Raw genomic sequence first — 22,802 nt, forward strand, 5'->3', positions numbered from 1 at the left:
CACGCAGGACCGCGAGATAAAACTTGGGTTGAACGGTAAGGATGTCACCCCGGAAAAATGCAGAACATATTCATAATAATAGGCTTTGAGTAATGTATACTGAGGAAAACTTGCCAACTAAAAATACATTAACAACAATGCAAAAAAAATCATAGTCATTATAAGACTATTATGTAGTTATTCAATGTCCAATTAATCTCTAGTATTATCCAATTTTCTAAAATGAAACTCCAATGTGAATCTAAGCTTAAGAACAAAATTTCAAATAAAGTATCAAGAATAGTGTTCACAGTTTATGCTTAGTCTCAACTCTATGAAGCCTGAAGCCGTAGAGATGTCGTAAAAAGGCGAACTTTTGTCTCACACACTTTCAGTTTTCCTTCTGCCTGTTTATTGGTCTAAATATTAAAACTCTACCATGGATGTGAATCTAGTATAATTAAGCTACCAGTTTTTGAAGCTCGCGCGTTGCCTTCCTATTCGCCAATCAATCTATGACCTCGAAAGGTTTTATTCCTTTTTTTTATTGGCTAAGCATTAAATCTTTTTTCCGAATAACATCCTAAAAATCCTTGTGAGTGGAGCAAATCAAATCAAATCATTTATTTGCATTACATGTGTGGTTTGACAGTTAGTCAATTGTGGTAGAGCCAATAGAACATTTCCCTAGAAATAGTATTTTATCATAGACTAGCTTTCCACCCGCGGCTTCGCGTGCGTGGACCCCTGAACCCTGTTTTTTTCCAAAATAAAATTAAGCCTATGTTACTCGTGGATAATGTAGCTTTCGAATGGTGAAAGAATTTTTAAAAACGGTCCAGTAGTTTTTGAGCCTATTCATTACAACCAAACAAACAAAGTTTTCCTCTTTATAATATTATATTATATAGTGTAGATATAGGTGTAGACAATATTTCCCCAGTTGCGTATATTAACCAATAATATACGACCTAGTAACTAGACAATAGATAGCACAGATTTATCAGACCGAATGGAATATACTAAGATAAAGTATCTATTTATTATTACTCGCAGTAATATAGTACAGTTCATTACCGCTAGATAAAGAGTAAGGTCATACTATTAGCAATTTAGGGGTGTTACTGTCACCACAGCGGTGGGCACAATAACTGTCATATAATGCATATTAAGCTGTGGGAACAATTAGTAAAAGTAGTAAAAAACAACAAAATTAATAATCATTGTTTTTCCAAAACGTTTTTTTTTTCTGAAGATTTTGAGACTTTTTGTGACCATTATTATTTCCAAATTGGTAGAATTTATTGTCTTGCAAAAATAGAAATACTAATAATATCCAAAAGTGCACTAATGCAAAATAATTCTACACCTGCAAGAATAACAAATGCAGCAGTATATGCAAAAAAGCCAATGACATCATAATTTTGGATCGAAAAACCAATTAAGTTTAATTTTAGAACGAGATCGTGTTGCCAATGCTCAAAATGTGTTAACATTTCCAAAAATAAAACTGGTCCCAAATGTGACCCTTGCGAGAGACCTGTTAAGACAACCTGGTCCGTTTTGATTACACGTATTTCACGTTAGTTCAGGTTTTACGAGTCCATAATTTTTTGAAGTTTTGGTTTGTTTTTTACTTATTACTTCCACGATGACTTACTTTTTTGTCGGATTTTGAAGTCAAAATACTCTGTTTAAAGTATTAATACGGCTTAAATTGAGAAAGTGTTTTAATGCGACCCACATAATATAGTTAAGACTGAAAATCTTGACATCTTGACCTTTTAGAACTCGAATTTTTAAAAATAGAATTAGTTAGATACATTCCAAAATTAAAGTCTGTTAAGAATACTTATTTTGAAATCCAGTCCAAGAAAGCAGAACAAGGTCAAGCAGCTCCTTCTCTTCCGCAAATTTTGTCACGCTTTTACAAATCGTGCCAGCCCTATCAATATGTGACCCCATTCATGTCCCTTGTAGGGCGACCGCATAATCTTGATATTAGGCTAACGATGCAACTCATTACCGACCGGGCACTTTATTTTATAAACAACGTGGATCGCCTCCTAAGAGCCAAAGCACAAGATACGTTGCGGAGGCGGTGCGACGCCGGAGCGGTGTCGCTGCGTCATCTTACATAGAAATATCGGTTCGGCGCCGTGTCGCACGATACGGCGAAATCTTTGCAGTGCGGCGCCGCAACACATCGTGTGCTTTGGCTCTAAATGTACGAAAAATAGCCAAACTTCAGGCATCTTACGTGGTTGTAATAGACGCGATTTTCCAACCAAAAAAGCATAGCCTGATGTAAGTACAGGCTGATGAAAAATATGTATATTTCGGGCTGATGAAGGCTTATGGTAATCGTAAGTAGGGTTGAGAAGGGACGCATAAGTTTACAGTATTATACTCTAATACATGTTACAAAGAGGTAGATGTGCCTTTTCGTTAATGAGTTTTCCAACATGGGCTCAATAAAATTGCACGCGCTATGATTACGTATGAACTGTGTGAGTCGCATTGAATACAGTCCTAAGTTCGCTTCCCGTTTAGGTCAGCAATCAGGAACTAGCAAATCTGTCTTATTCTTATAATTAGGACTAAGAACAAGCTGAAAAAATTGGCAAAAGCTAATATGTAAAATGTTTCAAATCATAATACCCCTGACTTATCCCCTCTTTTCTTACACAGAACCCCTATTCATATTAAAATTGTAATACCTGCATCTCGGAATATCGAGATCGAGAGCATTGCAATGTTTCCATATCGATGCCTTTATGCAATGCATTGCAATCGCATATCGATGCCATGCCTTGAACATGATTGAACCGATATGAAATTACATAAGTATTGATAAAATAAATTTTATCGATAAAATAACGATTGTAAAGGCAAAAGCAGTAGTTACTGCAAAATAAACACTAGTACTTGCTTTGACTCGTGCCGTGTTAATACTGAAAGACTCTACTGTGTGCGTCAAAAACTTTGTCCATCACAAATTATATACCTAAACCTTCTTCATGAATAACTCTATCTATTGGTGACAACTGCATGAAAATCCGTTCAGTAGTTTTCGAGTTTATTGCAGTCAAACAAACAGACGCGGTGGAGTTTGTTTTATAATCTATACTAGCTGACCCGGCGAACTTTGTTCCGCCTTAATGGCAATAAATAAGCAGACTTTTTTTTTAATTTCGAACGGGATAAAAAGTATCCTATGTCCTTCTCCTGGCTCTAAACTACCTCCCTGACAATTTTCAGCTAAATCGGTTCAGCCGTTCTTGAGTTATAAGTGGAGTAACTAACACGACTTTCTTTTATATATATAGACTAGCTGACCCGGCGAACTTTGTTCCGACTTAATGGCAATAAATAAGCAGACTTTTTTTTTAATTTCGAACGGGATAAAAAGTATCCTATGTTCTTCTCCTGGCTCTAAACTACCTCCCTGACAATTTTCAGCTAAATCGGTTCAGCCGTTCTTGAGTTATAAGTGGAGTAACTAACACGACTTTCTTTTATATATATAGATACAGTGTGAGTCACGTTAAATGAAATATGAAAACAGATGAAACTAGACCTATTTTTATCGAGAAAAAAAAGGTCAAAACATTTTTGAGAATTTTTTTTATTTTTTTATAGAATTTTTTTTCTTCCAATTACTTATTGTAAAGAAAACGTAATATCTTTTAACCTCTTACCTACGGGAGGCACCTATAGTTGCCAAGTCAAAAGTCACTTCTCAATACGGGTGGCATCTATTGTAATTTTGGCAAAGCCAATACTAAATCACGGTTTACGAAAAAAAAACAATAAAATTGCAAATTAAGTGTAAAATGCGCTTGTGATTATGAAACTACATTAGTTGCAGAATATAATATTCCAAATTTCAATACCGTAAGTCTCATAAATTTTAAAATATCTTGATGTTAAGTGGAGCAAACAATTTTATAGGTTAAAATACCCCGTATTGAGAAGCGACTTTGGTTTCCAAGGGCCCGTAGGTAAAGGGTTAAACTAAGTGGTATATCTTGATAAAATAAAAACAGTAATAATGCTAAATAACAGGCAATACTAAAAAAATACATAAAATACACAAAAAAGGCCAACAAATAATCCGCTTAAAATTCGTGTTTTTTTGGTTATTTGATAAATTTCTCCAAAAAATGCCCCGATAACTGGTAGTTTTTATTACTTTGTATTATTCTCTATCGTATTACCTTCGTAAAACCAAAAATCGCATATCTCTATCCCTATCACAACGTTTGCAATGATCGTTTGAACTAAGCCTCTCCGGGCGCGCCGTTCAACGCTTCGTTAACAACAAAACTGAAAATGGCTCTAGATTTGTAATTTTGATAAAGACAAGTTAGATTTCAAATAAAAACAAAAGATTTCGAAGTAAAATAAGCATTTTAGTTAAAATTAAAATTGTCTCTACCTGTAGTGGAGAATAATGTTGTGGCAGGCCTTTGTTCAAACGATCATAGCAAATGTTGTGATAGGGATAGAGACATGCGATTTTTGGTTTTACAAAGATAATACGATAGAGAATAATATAAAGTAATAAAAACTACCGGTTATAGGGGCATTTTTTGGAGAAATTTATTAAATAACCAAAAAAACACGAATTTTTAAGCAGATTTTTTTCAAAAAGTATCATTTTTTATTATTTGTTGGCATTTTTTGTGTATTTTATGTATTTTTTTAGTATCGTCTGTTATTTAGCATTATTACTGTTTTTATTTTATCAAGATATACCGCTTAGTTTAAAAGTTATTACGTTTTCTTTACAATAAGTAATTGGAAGAAAAAAAATTCTATAAAAAAATATAAAAAAATCTCAAAAATTTTTTGACCTCTTTTTTGTCGATAAAAATAGGTCTAGTTTCATCTATTTTCATATGTACACTTTAACGTGACTCACACTGTATAGAAGATAGATACTAAAATGCTTTGTAATTTGTATTAATATAGAGATACTATGCCTACAAAAGACATTAAATAGACAGTAAATATAACGATCTAGTTAATTATAAAATCTTATTAGCTTCTCGATCGCCATTTACATTAATTAGAATCTTCCCTCTGTTTAATTATTCATTAAAGTTAATTATTACGATAATTTGCATTCATTATCATAAGCAATCTGAGTCGATTTCATTGTGACGATACTCGTATTGACTTTGAAATTGACTTATTTCAAGTAGGTACCTATTATGTGAGCATATGCCTTTAAGTCGGCGGGTGTCGTAAGAGGCGACTTAGGGACTACATTTATTTATTTATTTATTTAATGAGCAACATAATAAGCTTACAGAAAACCCAAAGCGCTTACATGTTTAGTCACCACATCGATTACAATAAAATTATATATAAAGTCAAAAAATTACACAAATTATTAAATTAATACATACAATTACATATCAAACAGAGAACGGGCAGCAGCGCTCTTCAACCCGCCTGCCGGGGATTATGGCAAAACCCTCCACTATACTGGAGGAGGCTCATAGTCCAGCAGTGGACTGTAAAGGGCTGTTGATGACGATGATGATGATGGCTTTTGAGGGACAAAAATGAGAATATCAGGCCCATCTGGCCAGGCTGAAGAACTGAGGATTGTAGGCCATATCCTCAATTTGACTCCAGTAAACTGAAGATAAATGTGCTCCTGCAGTGGAGAATATCTAGTTTTGAGCTTGCTACTTCGTTAGCGGACGCTGCTTAGGTTAATTTACTTTACTAATAATCCCGTTAACCCCTCATGGTAAGCTTGCGTTACGAGTGAGTTCACCACAATTATAGTCCATCCAGATCCAGATAAAACCGATCCCAAGATCTACATCGCAGGGCTCTCTCTCTCTCTCTCTCTCACACACTCACTTGTTTTTAATATGCACTGCACACGTACGTACAATTTCAATTACATATTCTACTCTCTCTTACACACACACACACACACACACACACACACACACACACACACACACACACACGACACACACACACACGACACACACACACACGACACTCACACACACACACACACACTCAAGTAGGTACCTATTTACCAAAGCTATAGTACTTAATTAAAATTGTGTTTGGCACTATCAACTAAATTACAACTGTTAAATTAAATTGGTGGAAGAATTAGCGTCTGTCACACAGTTTAAATGTAACTAGTATAGACGTTAATGATCCCTATCTTAATACAGCTCCTATTATTAAATGTAATTTTTTCGTGAAGATACCATGAGCATTGTTAAAGACACAATAAAGTTATTTATTATTATTATTATATTATTATTATCCAGCAGCGGCGGGGACCGAACTCGCGGTCCTCGGATCACGATTTGGTGAGTCCGACGCCTGCACCGTTTGGCTATTTGTCGCTTAATACATTGCTGCTGCTGCTTTCATTATTCTTCAATTAAAAAAGATCTCTCATCTAAATAAGATTATCCGATACAAGAATCAGGGCACATCTTAGCATTTTATTGGGTACATCATCATACCACATTATTAGAAAAATATTAATCAAAATGAAAGGTACCCCGATTTTATGTAAGATACGTTTTCAAAACAGGCCTTGTAAGAAAATCTGACTAGTTTAATTAACTTGCTGGTCTTGTTCTAAAAACGTCTGTCAGCATAAAAATATAACCAGCCAGTTTCATTACACCAGTTCCATAATATATTTTTAATTGCACCTTCAAGAGATATCCTTGAAAAAGCAATCACAGATGAAGAGATGTAAAAACAATTTTATTAAAGAACCACTCAAAAAAGACAGTAAAAAGTAAAGTTAGGTGGGTTAACGAGCCGTTTTATGTGTACATCAAACGGTTTGTGATATTTTGAAACCGCCATCACTTTGTCTAGATGAGTATGGCGATGTAACCCTTTGAGTAGTATAGTTTGAAAAGCCTTTGAAAAGCCTATATCTCAGGAACTACTGGTTTGATTTGAAAAATTCTTTCAGTGTTAGATAGCTCATTTAAAGAGGAAGGTTATAGGCTAAATATCATCACGCTAAAGCAAGTAACTATTTCACGCGGACGATGTAGTTTGTAGATATAGCTTTACTACCATTTCTAATAGTCCCGTTAACCTTTCGAGCTAAGCTAACTATTTTTGTGTTACAAATAGGTTCACCACAAATAGTCCAACGGCGGCGGGGTTCAAACTACCGACCCTCGGCAATTCCAGAATCGACAGTTCGAAAAAAACCGCCATTGGAAGTGGTTATTAACGATTTAAGCTGGACGTGGCATGATCACGGTCAGTTAAACTGATCAGTTTAACTGGTGTAGGCATTACTTATTGAACAATGCAATTATTTCAAAGTTTTACGACAACATTTTCTGAATAATAATTCTATTTTTTTAGATTGATAGCCATTTTTACATTAGTTTAACATTAACGTTCACGATTCACTCGGAATCTCTTTTTGATGTGTTTGTTTGTCTAACTCGGTCAGAATTCAAATAACACTTTAATAACCAAAGTTATGGATCATTTTCCCTAGGAGTTATACCGAAGAAGTTGTATTAGTTTCGATGTCTTTGGCTTATTGTATTATACCTATTATAACGGCTATCACTTCAATACAATTCCTTATTCAGATTGCCCCGGTATTTAAGCTTTTTAATTAAAAATAGTTTTTTTATAAAGGTTTTTAAACATTAGACCTTTCGACCCAGACATGGGTCGTCCATTTGCAGCACTGCACTAACTATGACAAAAGTCAAAAGTCTGTCAAAATCCATACTATAACGATAACCGGTGCTTTTTTGTATGGAGTTTAAAAGATTTATGACGTTTGTCAAAGTAAGTAAAATTGTAAAGTAAGATGGTGCAACCCAGCCTTAGAGTGCCATCTTCTAAACGTACCACTGACATCCTGCTCAAAAATCTACTAGTTTGACAGAGCTCTTATATCTTTTGTTCTGGGTCCTATCTTAGATCATAAACCTTTTTTATGTTGGTTGCCAATTTAGCTCCAATAACTAATTTAATTGTTTTATTAACCTGTATAATTAGGAAGGCAGTATTTTTTTTTTTTAATTTTATTTTATCACTCAACGAACAGACTTGCAATTTTTATGTATAAAGCCCACTGTCAGAAGTAGTTCACACTCGCTGTCGAAATTTTAAGCCGGGTGATACCAGGTTTGGCCTCTTAGAGTGCAAAGTTGGAATTGGTTGCTCGTGTTACTGAAACATTTTGTGATCGGATTAAACTATTATGACGTAGGTATATTTTGTTCCCGGATAGTTTATTTGTAATGTAATGAACTTTTTTTTATGTAATGAGTTCTCGAGTGGCGACCACGGGCTGGAAGACGTAGCGTAAGCAGGCCTCCTACTAGGTGGACCGACGATCTGGTAAAGGTCACGGGAAGAGCCTGGATGAGGGCTCGCAGGACCGTTCATTGTGGAAAACCTTGGAGGAGGCCTTTGTCCAGCAGTGGACGTCATTTGGCTGAAACGAACAAATGCACTTTTTAAAGGACTTAAAGGGTATTAAACGGTTGCATTTCAACTTATGTATTGCGAGTAATTTTTGAATATGATACTGATAATTCCGTTAAACCTCGTGGTAAAATATGCTTGTGTTACAAGATGGTTCACCACTATTGACTTCACTTACGATGATCAAGAAAAGGCATCCTAAGTCAAAAAGCAACGGTCTTTTAGCACACTTAAAACTTTTAAAAAGAGAAGCCTGTATCTTATCTATACTATCTATTCTAATATATTTATTTTAAAATCGAAAGTAACTCTGTCAGTCTGTCTGTCTTGCTTTCACGCCTAAACCACTGAACCGATTTTGGTGAAATTTGGCATAGAGATAGTTTGAGTCCCGGGAAAGGACATAGGATAGTTTTTATCCCGGTTTTTGAAACAGAGACGCGCGCGATAAAGTTTTTCTGTGACAGACAAAATTCCACGCGGGCGAAGCCGCGGGCGGAAAGCTAGTATTTTATATCGCAGCAATCCAAGTTCAAAGCGCCGTATTTTCATTTGACTGTGACATAAAACTGCCAATTTAAACAGTACGTAGGTATTCAAAATTGACAATGTAAAGGAAAATCCGCTTACTTACATAAAGAACAAAGGTCGCAATCAACAACTTCGCTCAAACTTCCTAATTACATAAACAACTAACTAGGCAGCGTAATGAGATAGGAGATCACAAACAAAAATCGTCAAAAAGAATGTTGTTAATTTTTATTTTCCACTTTGATGTCGCCAAGGGCAGACTTACCTAATCCCATAATGAAAACGAATACGGTAAGATATTTATTATTTTTTCTAATCATACAAAAGTGACAATTGGATGATGACTGGGTGAAATCGAAATTCTAAGGCTGGGTTGCACCATTTTACTTTGACTGTAACAAACGTCAAAAATCTGTCAAACTTCATACAAAATACACCGGTTACCATTATAGTTACGGTTAAAGTTAGGTGGTGCAGGAGTGACCGACATGGAACGCGTTCAAATAGCCGCTGCTGGATTATTGTAGCAAACCAACTTGTAACACACGCATGTTTAGCTTAGCACGAGGGGTTAACAAATTTATCTTAAAAAAAACATGAGATCGAACGTCATACTACCATCGATTTCAATGACACATCATTGAGGTACAGGAAAACCTTCAGTAATTGTAATTTGGTAAGATAGGGGCACTCTGATGGTTCGATGTTATAATTATCAGCTATGTGGTCCTAAACACCATTCCTATACACTCTACCGGAGAGTGAGAGATATTGTGGGCTCAAGGCTGCTGCTGGCTTAAATGACGGTTCAAAATTTTTCTGTAAGTTACTTTAGCGCTCCTACACCCGACGCCGCTACCGCGCCGCCGCCGCGCCGTCGCCGCGCCCCTACACTGTTCACACGCACCGAGTAAAGTCCGCCGCCATCAAAGCATAATTTTGCCAGTGGCACGGCAGCGGGCTTCACGCGGCGCGTATAAACGGTGCAAAGGCGCGGCGACGGCGTCGTGTGCAGGAGCGCTTAAGCTTCAACCACACCAACGCACGGACTGTCTTTGGTCGCGCGACCTGTCATTGGCCTATGATCGCGCCGGGCAATGGCGATCTACACGCGTTGGTGTGGTTGAAGCATTAGTTGCCCTTATTTTATTTTATGAAGAAAGTCAGTCCTAATTTGAAAGACAAAAAATAAAGTATGTTAATATTTAACTTGCTAATACAAGGTGGACCGACGACATCGTAAAGGTAGCAGGGAAGCGCTGGACGCAGGCCGCTACCAATCGATCAACGTGGAAAGCATTGGGGGAGGCCTATGTTCAGCAGTGGACGTCCTATGGCTGAAATGATGATGATGATGATAACTTGCTACAAACTTTTTATGTTGCATACAGATTGGGGCTACTAAGCTGCCCTGTATTGCGTTTTTGAAACACCTAATAAAAATGTTAATTACGATTATAATACCAAATTACATAACGGCTGTGGCGTTTCGGTAAATAAGGTCTTTGGAATTTTGATTCAGTCTGTCTGGCGTTGGATAAAATCTAGATCTAGATCAAAAATTATGTAGATAGCCCTATTTAAATCCTCGGAGGATTTATTTCTCTGTCACAATGGCATAAATTACACCTACACATATCATTAACTTAGGTTGAGTTGCACCACCAAACTTTAACGGTAACTATGACAATAACCGGTGCTTTTTGTATGGAGTTTGACAGGTTTTTGACGTTTGTCAAAGTTAAAATAAGATGATGCAACCCAGCCTTAGACTGAGTTATTTTGTCATTTGTTACGATTTAATAGTAGCCATATTGTTTTCTCGTTTTCTACGTATAAAATAATTTTAATCTGTCTGTATTAAAATTATTTGAAATACGTGATTTTCATCATGAATTCGTACTCGTATAGCAAAAATATGAGACACACGATTATTATAATAGTTGTTTTGACCGCACTACTATGGCAGAGGTCGCGGGTTCGACCCCCGTACAACAATAAGAATACTTATACGTTATTAAAATGCAGACTACCTTTTATACTATATCGGGGTGATTTATAACGATCTATTTGAATAAAAGTATTTTGTATGCCCTATCTATACTAATATTATAAATGCGAGAGTAACTCTGTCTGTCTGTCTGTCTCTCTTTCACGCCTAAACCACTGAACCGATTTTGATGAAACTTGACATAGAGATAGTTTGAGTCCCGGGAAAGGATATAGGATAGTTTTTATCCCGGTTTTTGAAACAAGAACGAGCGCGATAAAGTTTTTCGGTGACAGACAAAATTCCACGCGGGCGAAGCCGCGGGCGGAAAGCTAGTTATAGTATAAGTCGTAGTTTGGGACTAGATTTCGCATGTCTAAACGATATTTATTAATAATGTTGTTTATGTTTAGTTCACAGTTAAATTATTTTAAGACTATTTATCAATAGACTAGACCCGTATATTACGGAACCCCAGGCATCATATGATAGACCTATTAATCTCTTGAGTAAGGCTAAGTCATAGCCAAATGAATATAGCCACACCATGGTCAAGAAAGTTGCTAAAAATGGTATGATAATAAATGTATGGACTGAAATTAAAATCCATAAAATTTATATAAATTTAGACTTTTTACATGATACAACTCTGTGTCTCTCATTTTTATAAAAAAGTTGTCAGTAGTAATATTTGAGTTCCAAATATTTTGATTGATTAGACCAACATAAATAGTAATAATGTACGAGTACATTAGAAATTAGTGGTTATTTGCTCACCTCAGCGGTGTCAGACTCAATGAGCAGCCATAGGCGCTTGACACCTCCAAAGACTTGACTACAATTTGTACTGACTTTAGTGTTTTTGCTATGTGTTTGTTAGTTATATGGTAGCTGCTAACTCGATAAATCTTTAGTAATAATTATGCGCTGATGTCTATGTCATAAGAGCAAAGTTTGCCAAGATTAATTTACTATACTCAGATTATCACAGCGTAGCCGTCTGCCCTGTAGGTCTAGGATGGACGCCTGTAAGCCTATATGGCGCCATTTTGTATTTGTCGTCTAAATTATACAGGGTATAACAGGGAGGGTGGATCATCGTAAGTCAAACGATGGGGGACTTCAATACCTATTGATATAACCCCCATGTATGTTCCGCGATTTTCAATGGTTCCAAAGTTATTGAGATTTTTGTGAAATTTAAGTAAAAGCCGGAATTCAGTATAAAAGTTTTCTTAATAATCACGATACCGATTCGAGTCATAACCCTATCATATTGAAATAAAAAATTAATTGTACATAAAAATTTAAAAACATGTTAATATAGGGTGTAATACAGGGTTATGACTCGAATCGGTATCGTGATTATTAAGACCCACTATTGAACTACTTCTAGAAAAAAAATCATGCAAGCAGGTCAAGTAGTTAAGCTACAGTGAAGACTTTTATACTGAATTCCGGCTTTTTACTTAAATTTCACAAAAATCTCAATAACTTTGGAACCATTGAAAATTGCGGAACATACATGGGGGTTATATCGATAGGTATTGAAGTCCCCCATCGTTTGACTTACGATGATCCACCCCCCCTGTTACACCCTGTATATACTTAAATAACTAATTGATTAATCATGAAATCTCAGAAACTATAACACCTACAAACTTGAGTAGGTTCCTTTTAGGGTGTAGGTAGACATCCACTAAGAACGGTTTTACGAAACTCTACCCCTAAGGCCTCAGCCTCGAACTTAGCGGGCAGCGGGGCGGGAGCGGCGGCGGCGCTGGAGCGGGGCGGGCAACGCAGACCCGTTCTCGAAACAAGCGGGCAGCTCGCGCGGCGCTTTAGCGGCGAAGTGTTGTGTTCGGGGTTGTGTTGTCGAGATATTTGATTTTATTCGCAAACGAAATGTCTGAACAACGGCGACAATTTTATTTCGATTCAAATTTATTCCTAACGCTCGATTTATTGTGGGCAAAAGAAGGAGTGCACTGCCCGCTCGTTGCCCGCTCCCTCGCTGCTGCCCGCTCGTTGCCCGCTCCGACGCCGCTGCCGCGCCGCTGTTTTCGAGAACCGGTCTATTTGATTTTACGCATAAGATCCTGCCGCTCCCGCGCCGCCGCCGCCGCCGCCCCGCTGCCCGCTAAGTTCGAGGCTGAGGCCTAAGGGGGTAAAACGGGGTCCACGCGTACGAAAATCGCGGGCGAGCGCTTAGTCATCAATAAGATTTTATCACGGCACGCATCCTACCCAGCTCGGCTGGTCGGCGTTCGTGGGTTCGATTCCCACTGGGAACAAATTTTAGTATGATAAGCACTAACATTACATAAAGATGTCGTAGATATTTATTTTTGAACTATAGGTACTCATTAATCACGGCCGCCTGGCCTGGTCTGCGGTAGCGGTAATTCCCATTGGAACCAAATTTTAGTATGATGAGCACTATTGTTTTGTACTTAACGGTATCCTTGATATTTATATTTGTACTGTAGGTAGGTAGTACTCCCCCGGGACAAACTTGATCTTCACTGGTTGGGTTTTTATTGGTGGTCAAGCTGTAGATCCTGGCTACACAGGAGTTGCAGCGGTGGGAACGAGTGGTGGGAATAGTCCCGTTATAGGTACCTAGTACTCATATTAAGTATCGTGGTCTTCGCATGGCGTTCGCTGGTTCAATTCCCACTGGGAGCAAATTTGAATAAAATGATTACTATTATTTAGTACAACGGTGTCATGGACATTTATTTTTGAGTATGTTATTACATATTTAAATACTATTGTCTGTTGTAGTAAGCATGGTACAAGGCCTTATTTGATTTGTTGGGAATAGAGATGATGGTTGAAGCAATTTTTTGTAGTTTTATAAAACGTTACCTAGACAATATGTTGCAGTTAAGTCTGTAACTCGTGTAAGGCTGAGTTGCACCAATTTACTTTAACCGTGACTATAAACATAACCGGTGTTTTTTGTATGGAGTTAGACAGAATTTTGACATTTGTTAAAGTTAAAGTAAGGTGGTACAACTTAGCCTAAGTCAATTGTGTAGTTATTTTACCATTTGACTGAATGTTCTTAATGAATAAAAAATCCAATTATTTTACGCCCTTCTTTTCATTTTGCATATAAAAGATTAAAATAATTTATTATTTCTGCAAATAACAAAAATTATGCACATTAACCAAGAAAACATGAGCTCACCAGATCTATCTTGATATAATTACTATACAAAAAATGTCTGCCATACACTTTTTGCGTATCTCATTTAATTAACAATCACATGGATGCCCGCATGTAAAAAGTTTAATCTCTCATCTTAGAATAACATGTACATTAATTTATTTTTAGATTGGTACGAGTAGGTACATTATTTAAGCTATATTCATGTACCTACTATTCGGGTTTACTGGTTTATGAAGAGTAAAGAATGATATAGGGCAGATATTACCATCCTAGACTGCATCCCACTTAACATCAGGTGCGATTGTGGTCAAATAACTGCCTTGTTATGCATAAAATAAAAATAAATAAGAAAGAATAGTAATAAAACAAAAATTGGGGACAATGATGATCAATCAATTAGTATGGATCAATGGCACTAACACGTACCATTATTTCCAATACAAAAGTGTATATTTTGTGATTTCGGCGAGTTTTTACTCGACTACGCCAGAAGGAATATTGTGTTATTTACTCACAAATCTCATCTATTTTTTTTTATTTTTTTTTATTCTTATATCTACCTATAGAAAGTAGCAATCAGATGGAAGTTGGAAGCGAGCTTCACAGGGAATCCTCATCCAAACATCACTTGACTAGGCGCAGACCACCGATTTTTAGTTGGCCGATAGTTGCGCCCGATTTTAAATTGTATGAAGAATCGGCCAAATCAAATCGGTGTAATGTGCGCACTTTCATACATGTCCATACTGATCAACTGATCGGCTAAACTATCGGCCGATGAAAAATCGATGGTCTGCGCCTAGGCTAACTGCTTTTTTATAAAAATATATATATATATATATACAGTTCCGTGTAAATACCTGGATGCGGGCAGCGCAGGACCGATCGTTAGTGAAATCCATGGGGGAGGCCTTTGTCCAGCAGTGGACGACATAGGTTGAAACACGAGAACAGTTTCATGTTATTACATGTATCATTAAGCCTAGGCGCAGACCATCGATTTTTCGTCGGCCGATAGTTTAGTCGGGCAGTTGATCAGTATGGGCATGTATGGAAGTGCGCACATAACGCCGATTTGATTTGGCCGATTCTTTATACAATTTAAAATCGGGCACAACTATCGGCCAACTAAAAATCGGTGGTCTGCGCCTAGTCTAAAAAGTCATCCAAGATTTAAAATAAATGACGATGGCTCACCAATTTTAATACTACTTATATCATGTAAATCATGTGTTATTTTGCAAAAATGTAACAAAAACACTTAAATATGTTTTCGACTACATTTTAAATAAGGTTTGCTTCAAGACAAGGTTATTATTAAAGCGATTCGTTAAGGTATCACATTATGTCTTTGAGTTTAATTATACTTAAGCGATATAGACACGTGTAAGTTTATCATCAAAACAACAGACTAAATAGTTTTACACCTAATTTTAGAGATGACTTAGATTTAATTAATTTTAGACCAAAAATTTATTGGTATTTAACCAAAATACTTCAAATAAATTACGTCTTATCTAAAATTGTGATCGCAAAATGGAGTCAAATCAGCACATTGGAATGGATGTTTCAAGTTAGGCACCATCTCGGAATCAAACCCATGATCTATTGAGATTCGAGCTCTAACCATTAAGATGAAGCAGAGGCGTCAAAACTTCGTAAAGACTCACTATACATAAATGTTTATTTATGATAGACTATCCATATTAACATAATATTATCCCAAAACTTTGAGGACTTTCACGTGTGTTCTTCCTTTATGCAAAAACTACAGGGTTTTGTAGAAACTATTATAGTATTATAATATTATGTACAATGTAGTAATACACATGCGCGTATATGGGTTGGGCGGTGCCCTCCCCAAAATGGTCTTGTGCCCACCATAAGATGTTGGGCTATCAAAGATAATGTTAGTTGATAGAACTCATGAACTAATCATAGCTTGCCATGACATGCCATGAGATGCCGATTAGTTGATTAGTTGGCATGTCAGAGGCCAGACCCCCCTGAAAAATCTACGGTTATTTTTCAGGCCATGTCCATGCCAATCGTAATACATAACTACTTACTTAGGTTTTATCAAAGTCAAAGGCTTGTCACACTAACATAAAAAGTGTGTGAGTGTGTATGTTTGTTATTTATTCACGTCTAAACGGCTGGAGCGATTTTATAAAATTTGGTATGGACTTAGCTGACACTCTGGATTAACACAGGATACGTTTACTGCGGGTAACACCGCGGGGCACAGCTATTAAAATCTCAAATTATACTCTTTCGTCTGAAGGTCTTTGGGGGGCACATTATTACATAATACATATTACGTTACAACAACGCCATTCTTACAGAAGCGAAAACACCTTGAATTCTCTACCTACCGTATTATCTTGGAATTAACATAACAAATTTCTAACTTACAATATGGCGTCTGTTAATGCAAAATTTGAGGCATTTTAACATTTGGCTAACTCTAGGTTTGTTATTTAAATTAGTTTTTGTTTAATAATAAGCGATGAAAATGGCGACTTAAAATCTTTCTAATGTTTACTTATTTGTAATTTTAACAGTCTAATTTTAGTGTCAATTTTGAAAATATAAGTCTAAATAACAAGATAAGACAGTGTTCTTTTTAATGTGTCAAGTAACTTTGAAGTAAATTTACTTTACTGTCAGTAATTATCATGTAATTACTGTTTTAGTATGATAAAACTTACCAGACGTTATATCATCTAAGTAATATCAAAATGAAAATAGTTTTACTTACCGTATACTCTACTTCCGTAGAGTCAAAAAGACATAAAAAAACTTTAAACTTGTGAGTAGTTTATAAAGTTATACGACGTTATTCATGTTATGAAGGTTAAATAAAACCTTATGAATTTTATTTTAGATAATAAATAACTGGAATTATTTATTACTATAATTTAAAATATTTTTTTCTATACCCAAACTATGTAATAACTTAATTGTTTCGAGTTGTTTGTAACCTCTACATAAATAGCATTCAGGCTACAAAAACACGTTTCAATGACATATTATGAAAAGACAACTCAAAGTGTATTTTCAGACACTCGTATGTTGAAAAATTTAAATTCTTTTGTATGCAAATTTGCTTAATTCGCGTCACAACAAGGCAAACGTTTGAACAGCTGAATTTGTAACACGAAAACAACGACCATCGTATTCATTAATTCCAATTTTAGTATCAGTATCCTTCCATTTTTCTTACGTTTCGGCTTTTACGCACACAACAAAAATCACTTTATCACTAGCACTTTTTGGTTAAAAACTTTTTCACAAAATCACAACACAAACTCCACGCAGTTTAGAAAAAAAAACTGAATTATGGAACTCGTTTTAACTTTTTAAACTGTATTTGAATATGGAACGTAATCGAATCGCGTCAAATAGTTTCCCGCGCAAACCGAGAGCGCGAAGCGCACGCCCCCTACAGCGACGAAAAGTAGACTGAGCTCGGAAAACCGAGCGTGGATCGCGCCGTCATACAAACTCGAGGTGGCTACGGTCGAATTATGAACTACGATTTTCCGATACCAATTTTGACAGCACCCATACATAGTAGCGCCACCGTTTTTGGCAAAAATAAAAATGTTATTGTAACCTTTACGCAACCGGTTTCTAGCCCGTTAAATTGCGGCCAAAAATAAAACTGGCTACATAAAAACATTATTTCCATAATTTGTTTAAGTTTATCTGAGATGGAACATTAGTTGTGCAAATTCAATGTAGGTAATATTCAGTAGGCTTTTTTAAACTGTCTTGTTTTCTTTTAAGTGTAAATAATAGGCAGCATGGCTCAAAATCCTATTGTATTGAATTAAAAATATGTTTGCCATGCCAGCCACATGTTGAGATCATCTTAAGGGACTAGTCATACAGGCGACCGAGAATCGGGTGTCGGTAAGTACTCGTAACGTTAACGAAATAAAGTTACAGACGACAAAATAATACCTACATAAGTTTTTTTTTTTTTCAAAATTGGAAAAAATCAAAATTAAGGATTTTATACACACAAAGCCTTGGCACGCCTTGGTGTCGGCGGCTTTAATTTCGACTGTATTTTCTATGACTTTTGACAACACTTCAAAAGTCGACGACTCACGTTGGCATATCAGTGAGATTGCTGTTTAAACTGCATTACAACTACTTACATAAAGTGCATCAGTAGGTAATTACCCTAATAATATACCGTCTATATCACACAATAGGGTAATTCACTTCATTAGGCATGCATCTGAGCTGCAGACGGCTATCTGATTCAATTAGTTTCACACCTAGCCAGGTCTAGATGGGTCTAGGTGATGCACGCATGATTGGGCTTTTAGTCTGACAAGTACTAGGGGAGACCGAGGTGAGTTGTAACAAAGGAGTGTAGTGACTTCAGAATTTGGGCCCTTTCCAGGGCGCACGTACACTATACACGTCCCAAATACTTGCCTTACCACCACTTCGGGACAACATATGGGCTGAGAAGAAGTGGCGGAAGAAACTCAGTCACCTTTCTCTCTCTGTCTCTGTTAAATAAAAGAGGCCAGTCCTCATCAATGACCTGACGATGTTGATGATCGCTGTCGTTTAATTTATGTAGAAACAGGAACTTTATTAATCATTGCGCCTATGAAAGTTTACGCTCCTGGACGTAAAGTGCTACAAAGATGATAGTGACTGAGTTTTTTGCGCTTCTTCTTCTCAGCATTGTAGCACAAACTGTAGGCCTAGGATGCGCGCAATGATAAGCGGTTATCACGCCATTTTATCGGTTGTGCTCATACATTTTGACGTCGATAAAATACATATCACGGCGCGCATCCTAGCCTAGCTAGCTAGCCTAGGCCTCAGCGCGTATTTGTTAGCTCGAGATTTGAACTAAAAATGCATACTGTTACGAGCTCACTAAAAGTTATTCAGTTCCAAAAAAATCGACAATGTCACAACTTTCCTCTGTTACAACTCACCTCGGTCTCCCCTAAGTTAATTTGGCCGAGTTATAGGTATGACTGAAGTCGCATCTCGCACTGGTATTGAAAATCATTGGAGCTTTATAAAGGAACCCTTTGATGAAGATATACATTTAAAACTCTTGTTTATTAATATCCTTATACTTAACCCTGAAACAGTCAATGGTAGTATATTAACCACATTATTTTATATATTTTATTTTATTTTTATTTTATTTTTGAAAATTACCTTATGTTGAGATTCAAAAACTTCGTTTTTCACGTCTAAACTACTAAATCAATTTAAATCAATTCGGTCTCATAGATTTGAAAGTAAAAAAAATACTGAAAGGAAACTAAAATATTAATAATTTTTATTTTGGTCAAAATCAGATTTTTTACCAAACCGGTTGTTTGAGACAATCTCCGTTAGAAACTTGAGTCTATTTTTAACAATATTAGAAACTCCTAATACTGATTGAGCTAAATTAAAGCATATCTTTTTCCTTAAACGTAAAAACAAAACTAACATTATCTTACCTTTCTAAAACCGTAACAAGGAAAGTGGTAACTTGTTTTTAAAACAGTTTGAATAAATTATAAAATGAATTAAAAAAAAAATCAAACCTTGCTTCGCCTACGTTTACTAATATTATGAACAACAAAAAGAGGTTTTATTTAAATTAAAAACCAACCAACAAACATTTTTCATGCTATGATAACTGAATTAGGTTAACGTGTCTGCAAACGACGCCGCGACGCCCACTTGGTCGATGGACGGATGACCTTAGGATAAATAGTTGGCAGTCGATGAAAATAATAGGAGATCGTCTCTGTGGCTTCCTCAGATCATCTATGATCTGAGGTGGCTTCACTTCACGTCCTGGAACCGTAAACTATCATAGCCGCAATGATGTATAAAACTACTATTTCAACATAAATTAAACGACAGCGATCATCATCATCACCATCAGGTTATTGATGAGGACGGGCCTCTTTAATTTAACAGAGACAATGAAGGGTTTGGCCTACACTCACCATGCTGGCCAGACGGGTTGAGGAGGCCTGATGTTCACATTACATCTCCTCTACCTTAAACTCGTAGAACTGTATGTTTACCATGAGTTTACATTAGGTGCTCTCGCTAACCATTGCGTAAAGAAATGACATTAAAGCTGAGTTGCACCATCTTACTTTGACTTTAACAAACGTCAAAAATCTGTCAAATTCCATACAAAAAACGCCAGAATGTGAAGTGGTACAACTCAGGCTCAACCTAAATGTATGAAAGATTGTACAGCGCCCTTTTCTTAGCGACTACTTTCAAGAACTAAAATCTTCATAAAATTGTTTTGATGGCCTATTGTTTGAGGGGCGTAACGTTCTCGAGTGGGTAGATAGGTAGAAAGTATTCGTTTTTGAAATGATAACACAAGATTTCTTCAGCTTCGATGTTCGCATATTCTTGCTTAAAGTTGTTTATTATTTCCACAGTAAGATATACTTTCTACGTTATCTAATTGTGAAAATAATTAGCACCAAGAAGAAACGTGACAGCAGCACTTCGCCCAAATCGCCTTAACGTAAAGCAATAAAGCGGAAAACACGCACCCTCGTCGTTCCCAGACAAGATTTATTCGCCTAAATAAAGACTATTAAGTAATTAAACTCACTTCGATATACCTACGAAGTTACAGATATAGTATGAAAAAGACTTGAAGAGTTTTTAAGAAAGGCGACTCTTAACGCCAGATTTTTTTTTATAATTCTGTGGTTTTTTTTCTGGCGTTAAGAGTCGCCTCTCGATCTAAATATTTTTAAAATAACTTGAAAATATCGAACTGTCTAAGGCCAATTTCGACGGGTTCATCCAGTGTCTAAGTAGCTCAGATGGAAGAGCAGTGGTACGTGGGGTTGGTGGGGGCGGTAACAAGCACCGTCTCGAAAGTTTTAGGAGACGTTTGAACAAGATTTTTTTTACTAATAAAGTAGTAGTTAACATTTTATTTATATTTTCTTGTAATTACTTTCATGTGTAGTACCACCCTGAAATGGGCGTTGTTTTACAAAACCACACCCTGTATTATACTCATCACGAAATCTCAGAAACTACAAGTGCTAGGAGTTTCAAATTTTGCATGGGGGTTCCTTTTAGAACGTAAGTGCTCACTAAGACGGGATTTTGCAAAATTGAACTCCTAAGGGGTAAAACGGGATCCTCGCGCACGAAATCGCGGGCGGCCGCTAGTTATATTTTCTAACTAGATTAATACTTGCGGTACTCTAAAAGACCCGCGGCAACTCAAATGTTATTCTAAATCAGTTACTTAACCAAATAATTTTCTTTGTGGAATCTCGTAACAAGAGATAGCTCTCAAAAGGGATCAAATAATACAAGTTCGTAATGGTATTAAGATTAACAAGGGCTCAAAATAACACCGTTAATGTCAAGAGATCAGAGTTTTGGAAACATACGGAAAAATTTTGCGAGCGTGTACGCGCACGAATAGTCGGCAAAAAGAGTGTCCCTTTTTTGCTATAATGTCGCCCGTATTCACAAGCATTACTATGAGGTCTCACAGTGCGCGTGGACGCACAGGGTGACATGTGCGTTCGATTTGATGCTACACATAATTTATTAGTAAGCATCGTTTGTGAATACAGGCGTGTCTCTAATAGCTCTTCGAATGGAATTATGAAGTTTAAAAGTGTTGAAAAGCTACTAATTAGTCCGATCCGATAATATCGTAGTGAACTACGATAATGTGTGTAAAAGAAAACGTAAATAATGGGCAGTTTAGGGTTTAGGTACAGACGTTCCTAAAAACAATGAATAACTTTTTCATGTCCTCCCTTATGATCCCTTGTAATTTTTGTTAAACAATGGTTTTAAACATCATTTGCCAAGGTTACATAAAAATCTATCTATCATATTGTGTTCTTTGTGTTTCCAGTATTTTATATAACCACTGGAAACACAAATAATTTATAAACACCTACACCTAGCTCGAGCTAGCTCTAGGGTCTATATTGATATAAACATTAATGATAATGGTTGAAGATTCTAAAGTCAACGATAAGTAGATAATAAAATTATCTTTCATCATCATCATTTCAGCCACAGGACGTGGTGGTCTCCACTCAAGAACCTTGCTGCTCCATCGGCCGTCAGTTTTGCGTACTATGTGCCTGGCCAGTGCCACTTCAGCTTGCTAATCCGTCGGGCTATATCAGTGCTTTAGTAAATATTTTTAGTAAAAATAGCAATAAAGTGCGAATAAACATGTCTGTAGCAAACACGCCCTGTATGTATTCAGCTAGTCACGTGTAATTACATGTCATATTAGCCGAGCTCAAATCGCATAGAGGCTGGTTCCAAGGATGGCAACTCTTGGGGGTTGGTACTGAGAATATACACACACACACATTGATACTACAGATACAAAAGTGTTAGTATAATATGAAAATGTAGATACTACTAATAACAATGTATTGACTGCAAATTATGGAGGCTATTTTTTAAAATACAGGGTGGAATTTTGAAATGCCACCTGGAGGGAAAGTACTCCTACGCCCTTTTCACACGTCCCGGTTGCCGGCTAACCGGCGCCGGGTATCCGGTGGTGAAGTGTATGGGCATGGTACGTAGCTTTCACATCTTCCGGCGTAATTAATCCGGCATGCCCATACACTT

At 36.6% G+C, this 22,802-nt stretch overlaps 1 protein-coding gene across 5 annotated transcripts in view; it reads right to left on the reverse strand.

The window, feature by feature from the left end:
* Window positions 1–22,802, reverse strand: part of LOC135081620 (atrial natriuretic peptide receptor 1-like) — a 407,345-nt gene that overhangs the window by 148,135 nt on the left and 236,408 nt on the right. The window contains exon 1 of one of the 5 annotated variants that reach the window (XM_063976369.1): window positions 17,398–17,598. The exons of 2 other annotated variants lie outside the window; for them this stretch is intronic. The gene's annotated coding sequence lies outside the window, so the exon portion shown is untranslated. Of the gene's footprint in view, window positions 1–17,326; window positions 17,344–17,379; window positions 17,599–22,802 lie in introns of those variants that run through there. 2 more of the 5 variants (XM_063976368.1, XM_063976370.1) reach the window with 2 other exon arrangements.

This window comes from Ostrinia nubilalis, chromosome 20 (assembly GCF_963855985.1).
Source record: "Ostrinia nubilalis chromosome 20, ilOstNubi1.1, whole genome shotgun sequence".
NCBI classification, from domain to species: domain Eukaryota; kingdom Metazoa; phylum Arthropoda; class Insecta; order Lepidoptera; family Crambidae; genus Ostrinia; species Ostrinia nubilalis.